General features: G+C 37.4%; 1 long non-coding RNA gene across 1 annotated transcript in view; it reads right to left on the minus strand.

The window, feature by feature from the left end:
- Positions 1–958: 958 nt before the first annotated feature.
- The window catches only part of LOC106946783 (uncharacterized), a 43514-nt gene continuing 31740 nt past the window's right edge, over positions 959–12732 (minus strand). The window contains exon 2 of the long non-coding RNA XR_001424824.1: positions 959–1474. This is a non-coding gene — a long non-coding RNA (uncharacterized LOC106946783). The remainder of the gene's footprint in view (positions 1475–12732) is intronic.

The following is a 12732-nucleotide window of genomic DNA, read 5'->3' on the forward strand; positions in this document are numbered from 1 at the left end:
GATATCTTTAAAATTATATTTTGACTTCTTATTGGTTAAGATTCAATAGCCCGCTCTTATTATTGTCCAATCATATTTAATTCTTGTCTTTGTTATATTGCATCATTTCCGGTAATGATAAAACATGATTACAATGGTTTTAGTAATCTAATTTAATCACGTTAAATCAACATATGAAAAATGTGTAGTTTCATTATTGTTTGTTATTAAGTAAATTGTTCTTTATTCAATTGTGTAAATACAAGAAAGATGACTGAATTGTGTAGTATTAACTTATTTTGTTTGTGCAAATTCAAAAACCCCTCAATTCTCATTTTTTCAGTGCAGAATGAATATCTATTGATATCAATCACGTCTTTATCGCGATACATACTGCCACTGATTTATTTCAAGAGTACAGTCCCTTTCGGCCACCTAGATAAAAAAAAAACAAAAAAGAAAAAAATGTCACTTTCCCTTTGAGATCAGTAAAGTATTTTTGAATTTAAAAAAGTAAATAAGCAATGAAAGCTCAATGCAGTTTGAATTATCCTAATTAATTTGGATAATTATTAACCAAATTAATTAGATACCATGTCTGTAGTTCCCTTGAAGGGACTAATTCTTCTTCAGGGCAGACAGAGTGTTTTCGTAGCATAGCACAAGATTAAATTATGTCAAAATTAAATTGGTGCTTGGGATCTTTTAAGGACAGATATAATTTGAATTTAAGTTACTGAGTTAGCATTAGCTCCTGCTGAATATCGTGTACTTGTAGTTCTTAGTTTTAGTGAAACTAATATTTATGATTAGCAATAACTTGTTTTAGCTAGTGGCTCACCACCGTCACAATGCCTAGATGTTCTTTAATGCTTTTAGTTTTTGTATTTATGTCTTTTCTTGAGGCTTTTCCTCAAATTTAAACCGTAAACCTGTTATAACCTGAAGAGATTACGTGTTGTCCAACCTACAGGAATTATTTTTCTTATAAATGATTCATTTATTTTAGAGCTTTGTCGTCACCAGGGGTGCCTATAACTATGCAGGGTGCTGTGAATGTTTTCACAAGACAAGTAAAACTTTGTTCATGCAAGGAAACATATATGCGGGTGAGAAAAATCACATTATTTTACAGGATAGGCTAAACAAATTTTCCTTCAGAGGCTCATAGATCATCCAGCTGAGGCAGGTGTGTGTCTCTCTTGTTGCGTTCATTGGTGTGTTTTCACGGATGTGTAAAAGACGAGGCAGGAGGCGCCGTCTCCATCTGTTTTCTGCATCACGTTGTCCGTTTGTTGGCTCTCTGGGAATCCCATCAGTCTGTAACATCTCACTTATTCACACGTCTCCCAGAGCTTTTCTGCATACAGTAGATCAGTCTGGATCCCTGTTGGCTCGGCGGCGACCCGGCACATCCTCTGACCATCTCCACATCAGTCTCTCATAAATAAGCTGTTTCTGTCAAAAACGCCTGAGGGATACTTCACTGGATTCACTGGGAGAAAAGTTTATGTCAGAAAAAGAAGAAAATATTACAAACAAGGGATAGACAGCAAAAATTCTCAGCTTAGTAATAAATAATTTTAAGAAATAAATATAGATGTAATATTTACAACCCAGTATAATTTGTTATATAAGCATTTTAAATTTATTTTAACATTTAACCAAATATAAATGCTAGTAACATGCAAGCACAATGAATACAAAGTTCAACAGGATAATTAATATTTATTTATATTTTATATCAACATTTGTAGTGATATAAAATATTTGTATAATACAAATAAAAACATTTATTTATATTTTACATAAATATGTATTTTTATATTTTATAAGATAAATATATTTACTTATACAAAATAAATATTTGGATATATGTAATAAATACATTTTTAGTAATTTAAATACATAAATATTCATAATATATAATAAATATACATATTTAATTTTATTTATTTTAAATTTATTTACATATGGTTTAAATAACTATATATATATATATATATATATATATATATATATATATATATATAATTTTTAATATTTATATTTTATTAATCATATTTTATTGGATTTAATAGATTATTCAATCGTGATGCATTTCCAGCTTATTTTTATTTTTTTAATTATTGTACATGTAAATATTGCTCTCTTGAACTATTCCCCTTTTTTCCTATTAATTTAAGAGTGATTCCAAAAAATGCTTTCTTATTTAACAATTCAGTAAAAAAAAAAGTGTTAAAGAATTAATCCACTAAATTGATTTTGTTACATTATGAGTGAAAATATGCATCTATGCACTAAAAAGAGAAGACGACAAATCATGCTTCTTTAATTTATTTTTATATCAGTTGAACAACCTGTAAATCTGTTTTTAAATCATTTTAAAATTGCCCAAACTGGTTGTGTGGCTTTTTATTCATGACTGGGCGGAGAGATGAAACCCCATTCCTCCAGTTCTTCCTCTCCTCCCTGAGGCTCATGATGACCTTTTGATTTTCTCTGCAGATTACATCTCCAATTTAACTTCACCAGACCAGTAGATTAAACGTTTTCAGCCTGCAGCCACATTTATTCACATTTTTTGTTTGATTCAGTCTGTGAAGTAAAAAAAGAGAAAAGAATAAAGCAACGCTTGTTGCGGCTAACTGGCTTTTCCAGTTCAGTCCAAGTGGCATGAAGCGATGTAGAAAATGAGCCAGATGAGGAGGATTAAACCTCCGAGTCCTTATCGTCTCCGGCGGCACTGGAGTGTAACCATGGAAACAGGAAGCTAGCGGCAAACTTCCAAGATGGCCGCCAGCTTGTGAATGGGCGCATTCCTCAACGGCGGGGCGTCTGCAGCGGGAAGGAGCGGCCGGGAGCTTGTTTACCTCCACAAGGGCCAGTATAAATAGCAACCTCTGCTGTTTTAAGGGCTTCCTGTCCCCAGGTTTTCCTTATAACAGTCGTTAAATTAACAATCGCTTTCCCATCGGGGCTGTCGGTAGTCAAGCGGGGCTCAATCAAGAGCCGCGGCGTGTGGATTTTTAAAAGCCGTCAGGCTGCAGTCATGAAGCTGTTCCAGGTCACCTCACTCTCTTTCACTCCCACCCCGCCTGCTCATATCACCTTCACACTCTGAAGCCGAGCCTCAGCCAGCAAACAGCTTAGTGCGGTGACCACTCCCTCATCTTTTGGTTTCTAACTGCAAATATCAATCAGCAGGGCGCGAAAAGCCAATTAACTGCATCCTTTATCATTTCTTTTTGTCTTTAATGACAAAACTCTTATTAAATAAGAAATGCCAAACTATATTATTCTCATACGTTTTTCTGATTTTTTCAGAGCTATTAGAGTTTTGGGTTTTTCATTAGTTTCATTTTATTTGATTTTGACTTTTTGTTTGTCTAATTTAATTAGTTTTAATCAGTTTTTAGAGTGGGTATGCTAGTTTTTATTAGCTATTACTGGTTAAATATTTAGCTTAGTTTTTATTAGTTATAGTAGTAGTTAGTTTTGTCTAATTTTTTTGAAGGTCAAAGTATTGTGATGTGATTATGTATACATCAATTTGGTAATGAGTACTCAACAGAAGAGTATTCAGAAAAACAGATTAAATGTAAAATTAATTAACCTAAGTCGCCATTTTACAGACTATGTCCCCCTGAAATTAGAGTTAATGCATGTAACTTTGCCAGTACTAGTTGAAATGACAGAACAATTACAACTTAACCGACTACAACACATTCCTGAAAACCTCTCTCCATGAAACATCATGAAATATGTAATTTTTTATTTCTGAATTAGTGAAGTTTTTCTAACTACCAATGGAGGCTGGAGGAGTTACCATCTGACGATAAACATACACCAGATAAAGAAAAGTCTAATTTTTGCTACTGGTTTGGTTTTGAAAATACCACCAATTGGTTTAGGTCCGAAATATTTTACTTTAACTATGACAGTCGACATTATTATTTTCCCATACGGTTTTAAAAACTCCTTTATTTCACCTATAAAACTAGTTAACATGGTTTCTAGATGGATAAATAACCAAAACAAACTTCTGAAAAATCAAACTCCAACTTTTATATTCAGAAATACACAAACATCTTCCAGTTGGCGTTGTCAATAAGGACGCGCCGTCCGTCATGCTGCGTCTGTTTCAGACAAGGGCACCAAGTTGTCAGCGTGCATTCCTCACAACAGCAGATTTTTAAGATCGCATTTGTCCGCTTGGAGCGGAGCGCATGCCCAAAATGTTTGAACGTTTAAACTTATCTCATTGTGGCCTCTGGAAATGGCAGGCATTCCCACAGGTGTTAAAATAATCCAGGAACAGAGCTTCATCCCAGGCCGTAATCTCTGCATCATATTTCAGGCGTGCCATCATGCTGGTTTGGTTTTCTGGGCAGAGATAACGAGGCTGGTGTTTACTGGAGGACAGGCGTGACAAAATATCATTTATTTATTTTTACTGTTACCTTATGAGAAGTATTGATTTAACTTTTTTAAGTTATTGGCAATCTTTGTGATCATTTAGAGCTGCCGTTTGGAGTGGACCAAGAGAAACTGAATTGTCAGAGGATAGGATTAGAAATACATAAGTTGTGCTAATTAAAGGTTAGTATAGTTAATTAAAACTAACAAAACAACAAAAACAGAAATTGAGAATACGTTAACTGAAATAAAAACAGTAATTAATGGAGGAAAAACTGAAAAACTGCAATTATAACTGAAACATACTGAAATACAGATACAATCTGCTTCATTTTTGTCTTTATTAATCTATTTATTAGCTTTCTGAACTGATTTGAAATGGATGTTTTTACGTCAGCTGCCAGTAAATTAAGCGCTCCAGACTCCTGCAGATATGCTTGTCTGCTAAATTTTGGGGAAAAAACACCAGATTCAGTTGGTTGTTCAAGAATAACTGAATACATTTTTTGGAAATTGTATCTTCTGTTGAGGATTCGTTACCCAATCGATGTAAACATAATCACAATAATTGGACCTGTTTTAATTCTGCACCTAAAAGTTAACCAAAGTGGGAAAAAATTAAAACTACCACTAAAACTAATAAAAACCAAACTAAAACTAAACCTTAATTAATAACAACCACTAAAAATTAGCAAATACACTTCAAAGCTAACTGAATTAGACCGTCACGACAAAATAAAACTAAAATAAGCAATTATAGAAACACAACATTAAAAAAACACAAATCCCACAAGAAACCTAAATCATTCTTTAAATTAATCATCAATCTTTGTTTTTGTTGTTTTAATTCTCATTAAATTCATTTTGCTACTACTGAACTCCACTAATTATTCTTAAACGTTTCCATTCACCATATAGTTGCACAAATTGGAATTATGAAAATAAATTAGCTTAAGGTGAGCACAGGAATTTAAAAAAAAAATGTATGGAAATTGGTGTATTTCACAAAACTGCAACTCTTTTTTTCGCACCACACAAGTCATGAGATCAACAACCTGATGTTACTTCTGGCAGAAACAACAAAGAAGACAAACAGGAAGTGGTAGGAGGATGATGGTGCAGTTTGTTTTTAATGTTTTTTTGTGTGAACAAACTTGTGATTTTTGTTATAATCTTGGATCGTTTTGATTATTTCATTCTAGTTTGATTATTCTGAGTTCCTTGGTGTCTTTCTTTGGTTAGATCAGCCTTGGTTCTGTTTTACTTTAGTTCAGTCATTCTTAGTTTTTCTAAATCTGTTTATTTCTTGTTTCTAGTTATTACTTGTCACTGTAGTTTATGTTTCTTACGTTTAATTATTCTTTCGTGTTTGATTTATTTTCTCGCCCCTGTGCCACTCTCTCTCTCTCCCCTCACACTTTCAACCCGTTTCTAATCAACCATCTGTTTGTTTCTTCTTTGTCTATCAATAAAACTCATTCTCAGTTCCTCCTTGCTGGTTCTTTTTGTCAACTCCTGTTATTTCCCTGCCGTCATTTTCCCCTGGATTCCTGTTTTTGGTTTGACTTTGGCTCCCTGTGCTCCCCGTGATGTTTGTAAGTCTTCAGTTTTATTAAAGAACATTCATTATGACCCATTCATGCTCCCATCTCCGTCCTGCATTTTGGCTCCACCTACAAACACTTCATCACTATTTTAACTGCATTTCTTATGTAGTGGAAACACAACAACTGTGAAATGGTGGAATATCGACAAAGTAATGGAAACGTAATTACTGCCATCCAATCAGAGAACATAGAAACAGAGGATAGTGTATAAAATCTGGATTATGTGACTGGAAATTTTGATGTCTCCATAAGGTTCTCTATTTCCCAACAGACAGGCCAGAGATCCATGAACAATTTGCTCCATCCTGCAGGTCTCCTTGTCCCTCCCGGTTCCATAAATCTCAGATCCCCTTGGGGAAGACCGGTCAGACGGGAGTAAAATAAAGCTGTCTGAAAAGTCGACTGCTTCAAGTTACATTCGCTGGACAAATCTTAAATCAAGGCTGAAGCTCTGTAGCACTGCAGAGTTTTCCTTTGGCCAGGAGACGGTTGGTCGGTTGGTTGAGGCTGATGAAGCTGGTGGTCCTCTGATCGGAAAGTCGGTTTACTGGCCTGTTAAAGGCAAATAAAGCGTTTCTCTTTGGAGGCATATATTTAATGGCTCTTGTGTTACTCCAGTTAATGTCCCAGCACAGCAGGAGGTCGGTGAACTTCCTCATCATGTTGTTGGATGAACTCAATAACCTTCTCAGCGGTGGACTCACCATGAAATAGGCAACCTTTTATTGGAGAACGTAGGTGTAGGTGGGATAGAAATATCTTCTTTAGCTTGAGGTTTTTCCTCATTGAACAGGTTAGGTTAAGTATATGGTCTATACAAAACATGTTTATTACACGTTTTGCACATATTCGTTCTTAGATAATAAGATTTTATTCTGCTCAGCTGTGGCTCTATTCTGCACCTTTCAGAATGAGCCGTTTTAGGGCGCCGTCTCTTTAAAGCTGCTCCAGGCCACGCCCCCAACTCAACTAGATGTTACTGTAAAACAGCTGTGCAGAGGAACATGTTTCCTTCTGTCCTCAATTTCTGATTATACAACATTTAAAAATAACCTTTAAAAAAATCTAAAATAGATTATGAAATAATATTAAAATAATGGAATGGATGAATTTATACGCGAAGTGAAGATTGTTACCGTTTGTTTTTATCTTTGAAATTGTTTAAATGTTTTTATTTTGTGTGTTTTAAGGTTTTGAAATTTTTGTTAAATGTTGTTGAGACGATCAATTTGAATTTTGTAGTTTGATTTTGTTTGTTTTGTTAAGGTATTTATCTTTTTTTGTAATGTTCGTAAAATAATGATTTTATTGTAATGTTTGTGGTTTGTAGCCCAGGAAGTATCTGTCTTTATGATAGAGACTAATGGGGATCCTTAAATAAACACATTTTTACCTGAAAATGGCTACAAACAGATGCGCAATTATACAACTGTACATCATTGAAAAGCAGAAGTGGAGCCTCCTGCAAAACCAACAGCGATGCAGCAGGTGGTTTCTGGATGGAAAGTCAATAAGACACCTGTCTTTTTCCATTGTACAGCGCTTACAGAGGTAAAACCAGCTGACCAAATATGCTTGAGCTTCAGTTGGGTTGCTAGGTAACGGGATGAGGTTGCTAGGTAACGGGCAGCGCCTGCTGATTTGTGACTTTATATTCTGGAGATTTTTGAAGCGGCTCATTTTCCAGGCACCAAAAAATTATTAGTAGTTTCAGAAGCAGTAAAAACCCAAACGGAAGAATAAAAATGTGCAAAATGGGGATTTTGCACATTTTACTAGCTTCGTATATTGTGGTATTTATCGGCCATTTTGAGAAATGTCTGAAATTGACAAGGGAAAGAAGCTTCGGTTCTACTTTCAGGCAGATGAGGTAAACAACATGTGTTTTGTCAGTTAGAAATGAATGAAACCGAAGAAGCCGGGACAAATCGAGCGGAGGAATGACGTCCCTCAGGGCGGGTGGATGCGGCAGAGCACCAACTGCCGCCGCAGGTGTATATCTTCCTGGCTTTGTGAAACGGTTCGATAGTGACTAATGGATTGACCCAGGTGCTGAGGGCGGATCGGTTTGCAGGGTCAGGGCAGCGGGGGAGCATGGCTAACATGACCCTGACCTGACGGGGGGATATGCCGCCTTTCCCATCATAACCATCTCATTTCAGAGGTCTTTTCATGGTTCAGGTACAAGCAACCTTGTCTTTTTTTTACGACATCTTTAAATGCAATAAAACCTCACAGATGATGTCTCAGTTAGCACTCAGTGCAACTTTTTGTTTTTATTTAAGCATCAAAACCCCAAGTCTACACATAAAACAACAAAGGCAAAAAAAAAAACAAGTCATGTGGATATTTTCCCAAAACTCTTGGAGGATCATGAAGGTTGGTGGAAACTTGCAGGATTAACGGTAGAAAGGCCATTGCCGTTTCATGGTCCTTTAGATTTTTGCATAATGTTTGCTTTTTGAGGTCTCTCAGCCTACTTCATGCTGTCAGACAGGTTCTATTTAAGAGATTTTTTGATTCTGCAGATCTCGTAATCATGCGAGGAAAGGCGAATCAAAATGGACCACTGCGAAAATAAGGAAGATCGCAGATGTTAGCTTCTGCAGTAGATGGTTTCCTCTGTGCATATTAATGCATACTGACGTATATTCAGTTTTTGATCTATATTAAAATAGGCAGTTATAAACATTTTTCAAGGATTTTAAAGTGTAAAGCAGGGGTGGCCAAGTCCAGTCCTCGAGAGCCACCATCCTGCAAGTTTCAGATGCATCCCTGCTTCAACACACCTGAATCAAATGACTGGCTCGTTATCAGGCCTCTGTAGAGCTGATCCCGGTCTGTTGGAGTAAGGATACTTCTAAAACTTGCAGGATGGTGGCTCTCGAGGACTGGACTTGGCCACCCCTGGTGTAAAGCAAAACCGCGTCAAATGTAAAAAAAATTCCAACAAAGTGGGCATAAAAATAATGAAAACAAACAAGCACTAAAGTTATTTTACTTATTCGACACATTTTTTATCTACCTGTGATGTTGTGATTGTTTTGAATAACTTTGATCAGCTCAGGTTGTTGTAATAAACTTGATATTTACACAATTGTAACTTTATTTTCCCTCAGATCTTAGTTTTTAATCAAAAACTGAATGATTTCAAGTTTTAAGTTTATGAAAGTAATTTCTACCGTCTGAAGTGATAAAGCTCCCATCGCTCCCAGTCAGCCTCTCCCATCGGCTCATTATAGCCCGGTTCTTCACACCTTCCCCCATGTTGGGCCCAGCTGTGAACCCGGTCTGCCCGGGCCGGCTCAAAGTGTCAGGAAAGGCTGCCGGTTCCACAGGCGTGGCAACGGGCCGCGGCCTCTGATCTGGGCTGGAGAAAGCTGTAAATCACAGCGTGAAGGTGGCGCTCCAAAGTGCTCATTAAGGCAGCCGGTAATAAACGTGGTGAGAACGAACGGCTCGCCCTGCCTGTCAAACCCGACGGGGTAATGAGCCGAGGTGACCAGAGAACCCAAACACCGTACTCAGGTAAAAGCAGAACGACTTCAACATATTTTAATCAAGGAATACGTAGTCGGCCAAGAAATTACTCAAGTAAGAGTAAAAAAATATTTGGTAAAAAGTCCACAAAAGTACTGAGTAACTGACCAAATTATCAGTCATTTATTATTTAAAAATTACATCTTCAGATTGTAAAGTCTAGTGGAAATTTTGGTATCCAAGGATGAAAATGACAATAATTCATGTAAGTAACAAAAAATAAAATCAGGCAAAAGTAAATGTTTCCAAATCAGTTTCTTTCAATAAAAAACTAATGAAACTTTAACAAAAACTGCAGGTGTGTGTCTGAGTCTGGTGAATTTCGGGTTAAAACATGTTTGTTTTTCATTCAGTGGGTAGAAAATCCAGAAATTTTCCTCAAGTTGGAGTAGAAATACTTCATAAATAAAACTACTCGGGTAAAAGTAAAAAGTACAGCTAGCTATTTAAAAAAAGAAAAAAAGTACATTTCTGAGTTTGGAAAGTCAAAAGTTTGCTTTTGACTTTCCAAAGAGATTAATATCAGAAATTTTCTAGAAAAAATGGAACATTTCAGAGTTTGACAGTTGAAAAATTTCAACTTGTTCTTCATTCAGTGAAGTTACTGACAGTGGGTAGAAAATCCAGAAATTTTACTCAAATAAGAGCAGAGATACTTCATAATACAATTACTAAAGTACCTTTTACTATGTTGTACTAAAAAGTACAGCGTAGTAAACATACTCCCAAAGGTCCTTTTTCTCCCCAAAAGTTACTCAAGTAAATGTAACTAGTTACTACCCCCCTCTGGTAGAGAGGCGTGTCAGCAGGTGTGTTTTGAGTCAATAATTCTTTAATGATGATGAAAAAGTTCAAGTTCCACCAGCAGATTATTTCACGTATAAAAAGGGGGGAAAAAAAGTTTTTAGTTAGTTTGTTTTATTGCAAGTGCACTAATATATTTGCACGATAAACCCTAATACTTGGTAAGATGTTTTTGGTGTTTTTTTTGTTGTTTTTTTGCAGTGAACCACCCCATCAAATGCTTCTTGTTTTAGAAACATTTCTCTGCTGAATTTAAATAGATGGAGGGAAACGGAGAGCAGAGTGAAGGAGCAGACTGGACTGGATTAGCAGAGGGCCTGTTTTTCCTCTCCATGTCCAGGCACCCCTGGACCGGGATGGATAGATAGTGACGGCCTGCCAGTTGGTTTTCATTACATTAGCCCTCCTGTTCTTCCTCCCCCTCTCCTGAACACACGTCCCCTTCTCAAGGAAAGGTACAAAATTGTTCCTGAAAGTGAAAGAAATTGCCAGAGGCAACTTTTTCCAATGTATTTTTCTAATATCCTCCTCAGACTTGCAGTCTCCCTGTTCTCTTTCATGTAAAGCCCTGTCATGTACCCCATGGGGGCGAGACAGGAATGCAGCTTCAATATAAGATCTGCACCTTTGCGTTCTGCGTGATGCATGCCTCTGTGAGTCCACTCGGGTTTGTTTACCGGCGCAACGCTGAACAGCAATGAAATAAGGCACAGATGTGCAGACCTTCGGTTGGAGGCCCGCTCGGAAAGTCGGACATTTCGACTTTCTCGCCCTCCTCCGGGTTTGTTATCTCTCCAACTTGCTGCGCCGGCATCCGATAACCACAACCAGAACCGTCCCCCTCCCCCGTCATGGTTCTGCTCAGCCCGTTCGGCTCGAGTCACGCCATGCTGAACCTACGGGAGCGCCGCGCTTCAAAGGCACTTCAGAGCCTCAGCAGGCTGATCCTCACTCGATAAGACAACTGCTGTCTGTTTTTTGTGAAGCGGTGCCCTTTAACCTCCACAGCTTCGGCACTGACAACAATTTATATTACTCTGAAATCCCTCCCCACCTCCTGCTTTAAATCATGGCAGGAGAAAACGCGCAGCGTAATGCGACGGCCATAAAGGCATCGACCGAACGAAGCCGCAAGAAGCCAAACTGCTGCTCCTCATTTCTGACGGCGCCGGTCCAAGTTCGGGCTGAAATATTCCCGGCTCTCCGAGTCATACTGTCAATAAAACGTTTTTCCCATCGGGATAGACTCACATCTGTTTCGTTTCTGCAAAAGAAAAACCCAACAATGTGCATTGATCAGTCGGTCTTTTGATGTTTAGGGTTTTCACACCTTACAGTGAAGTAGATTTGGGTCGATTGGGAACCAAAACAGCAACATTTGTTACATTTTCAGCTGCTGCGTTTCAGTTTCTCACTGCCCTGCGAAAAAATAAACCCAACACTTTGAAAAGCCTGTTCCCCTCCTCGTCTGTGGGGGCGCTGCACCAAGAATCACTGAAGGAAACGACAGAAAACCTCTGAAGAAGAAACCAAGCGCAACTTCTTTCTTTATGAAATGTAAATAAAAATGGAGAAGCGTCAGATTTTAGCAGTTGTAGGATTTCTCTTATCTTTTGCTAAATAAATTTCATATGTTAATTTTGGTTGTTTTTACCCAGAATGACCTGCACTGTGTCTACTTCCTGATTTTGGAGTGGTCTCTGGTCTGCTAGGCATTCACATATGGATTCAAACTGCATCACAGTTCACTTCAACCGAACCAAGACCGAGGTTTGTAGGCAAACCAAAGCTGTTTTCTTAGTCCACATTAGAACTCAATTCCATATTCTCACCTCCCCAAACGAACCATAGCTCATAAAAATGGACTAAACAGGACTGGTGTAAATATTCCTAATTTAAAGCGGACCTATTATGAAATGCGTCAGAGTATTTTACAGGGGATTTATTACTCAGAATTCACTTTCTGCATGTCTTTGTACTTCCATTTGAGCCTTCACTGCTTCCAAAAACAGCACAAGCACCTCAAAAGAAAGAAAAAAACTCCACCAAGCCGTTTTTTTTGGCAATAAGTAAATGTTTTTTATATATGGCCTGTTTCAAAAACCTCCTGCCCTGTTGCCTAGCTACTCAAGTTGATGTCAGCAAGTTTTACCACTGTATGCTCTGTACAATGGCTGCTAGAAAAGTCGAGCATTTTGTTGTTGGCTGGCTTACCATCCAGAAACCACTTCTTGCATCCTTGTTGGTTGTGCAGAAGGCTCCAGTTCTGCTTTTCAAAGATGTGTAGTTGTATAATTGCACATCAGTTTGCAGCTATTGTAACCCAGGTTAAAATAGCCTCTTCATAAAAACAATAGTAAATTAGATAAATAGGAAATAAATA

This window comes from Poecilia latipinna, unplaced genomic scaffold (genome assembly GCF_001443285.1).
Source record: "Poecilia latipinna isolate Pla-1442-1.1 unplaced genomic scaffold, P_latipinna-1.0 Scaffold205, whole genome shotgun sequence".
Taxonomy (NCBI): domain Eukaryota; kingdom Metazoa; phylum Chordata; class Actinopteri; order Cyprinodontiformes; family Poeciliidae; genus Poecilia; species Poecilia latipinna.